This window comes from Macrobrachium nipponense, chromosome 2 (genome assembly GCF_015104395.2).
Source record: "Macrobrachium nipponense isolate FS-2020 chromosome 2, ASM1510439v2, whole genome shotgun sequence".
NCBI classification, from domain to species: Eukaryota; Metazoa; Arthropoda; class Malacostraca; order Decapoda; family Palaemonidae; genus Macrobrachium; species Macrobrachium nipponense.
The window spans coordinates 121,735,060-121,743,063 of NC_087201.1; positions in this window are offsets into that span (position 1 = coordinate 121,735,060).

Here is an 8,004-nt window from a genome sequence, read left to right on the forward strand (position 1 = left end):
ATGTCAAAATGCTTAAGTCCATGGTGTAACAAGCTACAAAGCAACGCAGTTCCATGAAGCAATGAAACTCGGCAAACCCTCATCATCTCAAGTCTTGGAAAGTTAAAGAGATGGCGCCTTTTATCTTGCCATACAGACCGGATCCACGACGAATGATTCCTTTCCACAAACAGCTAATCAAGGATTGTGGGAGTATTCAACGGGTAAGTAGTATGGTGATGGGCGGGGGGAGGAAGGGGGCCTCTAATCTATCATCAATCTGTTTAATGACTATGATGACGACGACGACGATGATGAAATTTCATCATCAAAAGGTCTCTATTCTGCCGAAGTCAAGACAGGCATTAGGAAACGTCCTTTTACTGGGCGTAAACTGAGGGGAGATTCTATGAGACTTAATGATAGCGAGAGGAATTAGGAGTGTTCGAATCCTTTGCGTGTAATTACTAAATGACTGCCAGCGTCAATAGCTCCTTAGGCACCAAAAGAGCCACCCCAAGAAAATGCGATTTTTTTTTAATGGTTTACACCAATCGTGGAGGGAGATAAGATAGAAATATTTGGTCCCCTCTCACGTTTCAAAATAACTATATGGTTAAATACGACAATATAGGCACCAAAATTTTATATAGAACCTAATGAATTTTCTACGACGTTAGATAATATTAACAATACTGAAGACAAGCAACCTTTTCACAAATAATAACAGGGAATGTTTAGACAAACAAATCACAAGGAATGAATAAGAGGTTTGTGTAACCTAAAAACGGAAAGGTGCCTGAAGATGTATAAACATTTCAAAAGCAAGAATGCCATTTTCTTTAGTCTGAAAGGAGAGGAATAAAATGCGTAAAAGTCTACTAATCTACTATTTTCTTATAATTCCTTGTAAAGTTTGTAAATAAATTACATCGCATACATACATTACTTTTTCTATGAGACAGAATTTACAAGGTCGTGTAAACCTAATTTTGCATAATTAACATCCTGTCGAGTCTACTTTAGTCGTCTAAATGTGAAGTTATTTCCTCACTAAGGCGGAAACTACAACCAGTTATTGTAACTCCCTCAAGGAAGTCAAGTGTGGGTACCGAATGCAAGAAACAGGAAAATGGTTGAAAGTGCTGAAACGAACTAATTTTGTAGTACATGTGAAGTAAGAACTGAAAGGATGATTAGTGTGGAGATACACAGATAATTTAAAGGTAACCTTAATGAATGGATTCGTCACCAGTCAAAGGATAACCTAATGATGTGCTGAAAATGGACTTCGATAACCAGCTGACAAGTGTAATATTTGGATGCTTTAGAATGAACGAGGGGAGGAATATCTAAAGAGCACATAACAGAATTATGGGAAAGGATGGGCATTATGCGAAGGAAGACTCAGAGTATGTCCAAGATAAGGGCACTCAACACTATGCTGATGAGCCTTTGTGAGAGAGAGAGAGAGAGAGAGAGAGAGAGAGAGAGAGAGAGAGAGCAAAACAAGCGTTTATACTACTCGACCTTACCTTACCTTACAGACCTTACAGTTCGTTCGGGTTGCCCCAGGTCCCTCAGTGTGAGGCGCCTCTAATGTCTACCAGAGAGTTGCTAGTACATCTTCCGGTATATTTTGCATCTTCCAATCTTGGATGGTCTGGGATGCAGTTTAGATATTTGTCGAGCTTATTCTTAAACACATCTACGCTCACTCCTGATATATTCCTCAGATGAGCTGGCAACGCATTGAATAGACGCTGCATTATCGATGCTGGTGCGTAGTGGATTAATGTTCTGTGTGCTTTCCTTATTTTTCCTGGTATAGTTTTGGGCACTATTAATCTACCTCTGCTTGCTCTTTCTGATATTTTTAGTTCCATGATATTTTCTGTTATTCCTTCTATCTGTTTCCATGCCTGAATTATCATGTAGCGTTCTCTTCTCCTTTCTAGACTATATAATTTTAAGGATTATAGTCTTTCCCAGTAGTCTAGGTCCTTAACTTCTTCTATTCTAGCTGTAAAGGACCTTTGTACACTCTCTATTTGCAATATCCTTTTGATAGTGTGGGTACCATATCATATTGCAATATTCAAGTGATATACGAACATATGTTTATAAAGCATAATCATGTGTTTCAGGCTTTTTCTTTGTTTTGAAGTGCCGTAACAACATTCCCATTTTTGCTTTACATTTTGCCAACAGAATGGCTATTTGATCATTGCATAACATGTTCCTATTCATCATCACACCAAGGTCTTTAACTGCTTCCTTATTTGTGATTGTCTCATTATTAGGTCCCCTATATGCATATAGCTTTCCTTCTCTGTCTCCATAATTTATTGATTCAAATTTATCAGAGTTAAATACCATCCTATTTCCCTCTGCCCAATCATATACTTTGTTAAGGTCTCTTTGTAGAGCGTTCCTATCTTCATCACAAGTAATTTCTCTACTTATTCTTGTGTCATCAGCGAAACTACTCACTACCGAATCCTTAACATTACTGTCTATGTCTTCAATCATAATAACAAACAATATTGCAGCTAGCACCGTACCTTGTGGCACACCGGATATTACCTTGGTTTCATCCGATTTCTCATCGTTTGCAATAACTATCTGTTTTTCTGTTGTGTAAAAATTCTTTTAACCATCTTCCTACTTTATCTACGATATTGTGTTTTCTAATTTTCTTTGCTAATATATTATGGTCTACTTTGTCAAAAGCTTTTGCAAAGTCTAGATAAACCACATCTGTTTCATTTCCGCTTTTCATATTTTTGAATATGTTCTCACGGTGGACTAACAGTTGGGTTTGTGTGCTTTTTCCGGGTACGAAACCGTGTTGTCCTATATTAAACAAATTATTTTTTATTAAATGTTTCATAATATTTTTCTTCATTACCCTTTCATACACTTTCATAATATGTGATGTTGTAGAGCTCAACAGGCCTATAATTACTTGCCTCTAGTCTGATCCACTTTGAAAGTAGGGGTGGATATATGCTAATTTTTTTTTTGTGCTCATCATAAATCTTGCCTGTATCTACACTTTGTCTTAATAATATTGCAAGTGGCTTTGCGATAGAATGAACTACTTTCTTTAACAAAATAGCAGGGACTCCATCAGGCCCTGCAGCAGCTCCATTTTTAATTTCATTAATTGCCTGCATATCAGCTTCATTAATTTCTATGTCAGCTAAATATTCACTATTTCCGTCCCTTACTTCTATATCATTATCTTCATTATCTATTCTAGGGGTGAATTCTCTCTTATATCGTTCTGCCAGTATGTTGCAAATTTCCTTTTTTTCATTCGTTAATCTCCCTTCAATTCTCAGAGGGCCTATTTCTATTCTTCTTTTATTCATCTTCTTCGCATATGAGTATAATAGTTTGGGGTTTTGCTTGATATTTAATAGGGTTTTTTTCTTCCAAGTCCCGTTTTTTCATTTTCTTTTGATTGTATAAATCTTTTGTTCTGCATTTTCTATCTTACTTTTTAGTTCTATAACTTTCCATGCATTTTTTTCTTTTGCAAGACCTTTTTTCCACTTTCTGATTTTCTGGAACAAGATCCTTCTGTCTCTTGGTATGCATGAATGATGTTTACTTTTCTTCTTCGGTATATATTTATCCACTATTTTCTCCAATATTTTATATAATATCTCCGTATTTACCCTTATGTCATCACTTACGAAAATGTTATCCCAATCTTGTTTAATTCTTCATTAATTTCTGACCATTTTATATTTTTACTGTAGAAGTTGTATTTTCCATATCCTTCCCACTTTTTCATTTCTTGCTTATCTCTATTTTCACTTGCTTTGGAATGAACTGTTAATTCTATGACATTATGATCTGAAATACTCGCATTATAAACTATTATTTCTTTAACATAATTCATCTCGTTCACAAATACTAGGTCTAAAGTATTTTCCTTTCTTGTTGGCAGGTGATTATTTGTTGAATGTTGTATTCTAGTAGCATATCTAATAGCTTTTCAAATTGCCTCTTATCTTCTGCACTACTATTACTCTCTTTTTTTATATGTATAAGTACAACAGTCTCCTATTCGTTCTTTCCATTCTACGAAAGGAAGTTGAAGTCACCAGTAGAGAATAGTCCAGTCCTTGTGATTTCTACATATATCATCCAATTTTTCAATTATTAAGTCAAACTCTTTAGTATAGGAGGTCTATATATTACTATGTTCATCAATTTTTCAGATTCAAATTCTAACCGCTATTAGTTCACATTCTGAGTTACTATATTTCTCATATATTTTTCCTTTTGTTTTTTGTCTTTCCCATATATTGCGGTTCCCTCTTGATTCCTATTTTTTCTATCTGATCTATAAGTTTGGAACCCATTTTATTTGATCATCATTCCCAGTCTCTTGGAATACCAGTTTCACTTATATTCATTATATCATTTTCTTTTCATTTTGGGTTAGTTCTTCTAAGTACTCTATTTTTCTTTTTGAGTTACTCGTACTAAAACCCTGCGCATTCATCACTATGATGGTTTGCGTGTTTTCTCCTTCATTTAATATTGGTAGTAATAAGGATTTTCCCATGTCTCTTTCCTGTTCTGGTATGTTGTTCTTTTTTTTTCATTCCAGAATTCTGACATTAAAAAATCCAACTTTTCCATATATTTGATCTTCCTTCATCTTTATTATTCATTTTGTGTCTGAATCTGCAATTTTCTAATTTTCCTCCGTTTCTGCAATATCCTCTTGCATAATAAATACAGTTATTATCTCTTGAGTAGAATTTCGGAGCTGATGCTTTGAAATTTTTTGCTGACACCTCTGCATATCTCATTGGTGGTTTGCTTTTCTCTTTTACCTGATATTCTTGATTTCTCTCTTATTTGTTTCTTTCTTATTTTGGATTTTATTACTTGGTTGGTTATTTATTTGATTATGATTCATGGCTACAGGGTGCATATATTTGCATTTTTGTCGAACTTACATCCTTTTCCTTCTTTTAGGTTTTTACATATTTTTGGATGCAGATCTCTGCAATCATCCCCATAGCCATCTAAGTATGCACATTTACCATATATTTCATAGTTTTGACATACCTTAGGATGTTTGTAGTAACATCTTTCTCCAAATCTGCAATTCCCTCTTTTCAAAAGGTTGCAGATTTTGTCTTTCTTGTCTATTTTTTCCTCTTTCCCGTCATTGTGTAGATCTGGGTAGAGCCTCTTCGGGATTGCTTTTCTGTTGTCATATCGTAACTTTATTTCTTCGTAGGTATGCTGCTTTTATTGCCTTTCATATGTAGTATCAATGAGTATCTCTGCATCCATACTTTTATCTTGTTCTTTGTTTCCTTCTTTTTTTTCTGTCATTTCATTTTTGTTTACTTCTCTTCCGTTTTCCTCTTCTTCTTCTTCTTCTCTCTTCCTCTTCTTCTTCATCCTCAACTATTTGTACATTCAATCTTGATTTAATAACATTGTCTATCCATGATAGACATGTTTGAACATAAATTCTTGTATCTTTTCTCAAATCTTGCATTACCTCAGCACACTGTGGATGGGTCGGAATGTTGCATGCAGCACATTTTCTGATTAGGTTTTGTGGATTGACTATGCTATACCAAACCTTACACAGTTTGCATGCTTTTGGCATTCTTTTTCCTAATGCATCAATTAGGATATTCACAAGATTCACCTTATTCATTTTCTTTGTCGGAATATGTTGGTTTATGTATATTTTCTTTATGAGTCTCTTGACCACTTGGATTTTATTTGGAACTTCTTCAATTATTTTCAAGATGTTTTCATTAGATTTGTTCCAGTTTGAAGGATTATATCCTTCTAATATATCTATGAATGCTTTTGTATCTTTTTGGTTAGGACTGTTGCTGATTTCATAGATGAGAAATGCCAGTTCCCTTCCTGCTACCTCATCGTATTGCGAATCCACCAAGCAAGCTAAATTACGCCACCTCCTTCCGCAGTTGGAACTTACTGCCATCTTGTTCTGATTTCAGTATTACACTTGTTAAACTAACTTAGAAGACGCTTTATCCTACTATTTTCACACTAATCTTATCACCGATAGTTCACGAACACTTCTAGATATTTCTCAAATTCTAGTCGTATGTTAAACTTGTGATATCTGTTGATTAATCTGACTTCACGCGGGTACGTCTCACCAAGCAAGATGGCTACTACAATCAGGAAACCGTAAAACGCCAGGTCGTGTATACATTCATTAGTTGTTGACCATCACCGAGTTTTCCTCACAAATACACCAATCACTTTTCCATTAATAACCATCGAGAGAGAGAGAGAGAGAGAGAGAGAGAGAGAGAGAGAGAGGAGAGAGAGAAGGAAGCATCACTTGAAAGAGATTGTCAGATATGCCGACACATTTAAAAAAAAAATTCTTTACTCTCTGCCTCATTCATTTAATCTTTATTCTAACAACCAAAAATAGTAAAGTACCATCTATTCTACAACGCTCTCCAATTTTACTTTTACTAAAACTGCATCTCTAAAGAAGATTAAATGGAATGTCTTCGTTCCCCCTGTCAGAACTTTCTACCATTAGGGATTTTATCCGCTGTAAGTGAAGATTGCCTGAGAGAGAGAGAGAGAGAGAGAGAGAGAGAGGAGAGAGAGAGAGAGAGAGAGAGAGAAAATATTATTTAAAACTCTAAATACAATTAGCAGGACATGAAAATAATATGGTCAGGACATGAAATGAATTTAAAACCTGGATTGGGAAAGAAAAAACTAAAAATAAAATCTAAAGATGTAACTGTGTTAGGAGTAGTAGTAGTATATAGTAGTAGTAGTAGTAGTACCAAATTACGACCCCAGCTGGAAAAGCAGACCGCTGCAATACCAACGATTAAAACAAAAAATAAGCAGCTTTAGTGCAGGAAAGGAAGAAGAGATGTAAGAAAATCTATTAAAAAGAAACGGCAAAGAAAAACAGATAAGATAAATAACAAGAAATAGGATAAATAATTTAAAAAATTACTGAATAAACTACAAAGACAGCCTCATGCCAGGTTGCTAAACAAAACAAGCTTTTACATCACGTTTGAATTTTTGCCAGCGATTAGGAACAAGGAAGAACATTCCGAGATTTGGTCAGAGCTGGAGGATAATTTCGACAAAGCTGTGTGATGTTGAGCATCATGATCGTAATGATTAGCTCTCTGGATAAAATAAAAATTCCACTGAACTTAAGAGACCCCTGCCGATGAATCGACTGGTCACAAGTGAACACACACACACACACACACAAACTCAATCATACATAATTTAAATACAGATGTGAAAGAGGAATAGGGCAAAATTAAGGAATAGCAATAAGCCTCCTAACAGCAGTTTTTATCGCCTCCCCCCCTTTTTTTTAAATATATAAGGGTACCACGATGTTTCCAACATTTAAATCAGAGTGTAATACTTAATTTCACGAATATTATCATTATCTTCCGGAGAAATCTCAAATAGAATGTCGTGCCATGCAGCACGACATTCTATTTGAGTACCAGTATGGTTGTTTATCCCTTACAGACATCCTATGAAAACCATTTAATATACGGATAAAGGTAATAAAAAAAGTGCAAGGTAATAACAACAGCAATTTCTCTGAGCAGACTTGTCTACTTGTCTACAAACGCCCAAAGTTTCACCTTTTAGTATGACAGTAGATAAAACAAAACTAACTTTTGGATAACAAAACTGAATGAATTTCAAACAAACTCACTAATATTGTTCGTTGACAAATAAAAAGAGAAAAAGTGCAGTCAGAAAAATAGCAAATTAAATATTTAAGTTTCTTTGTCTGGACGGTAGTTGAGCATCCATATTCTTTCTTATTACTGAAAATGATATTATCCTGTTCGTCCAATTGTCACTTTTACGAAATCGTTTTCGAACTGAATAAAACCAACTACATCCTTAAGATAGTTGCTTGTATGGTGACCTATCAAGGCGGGAAGAAAAAAGCGTCATGTTACTTATATATCCCTTCCAGGAAAC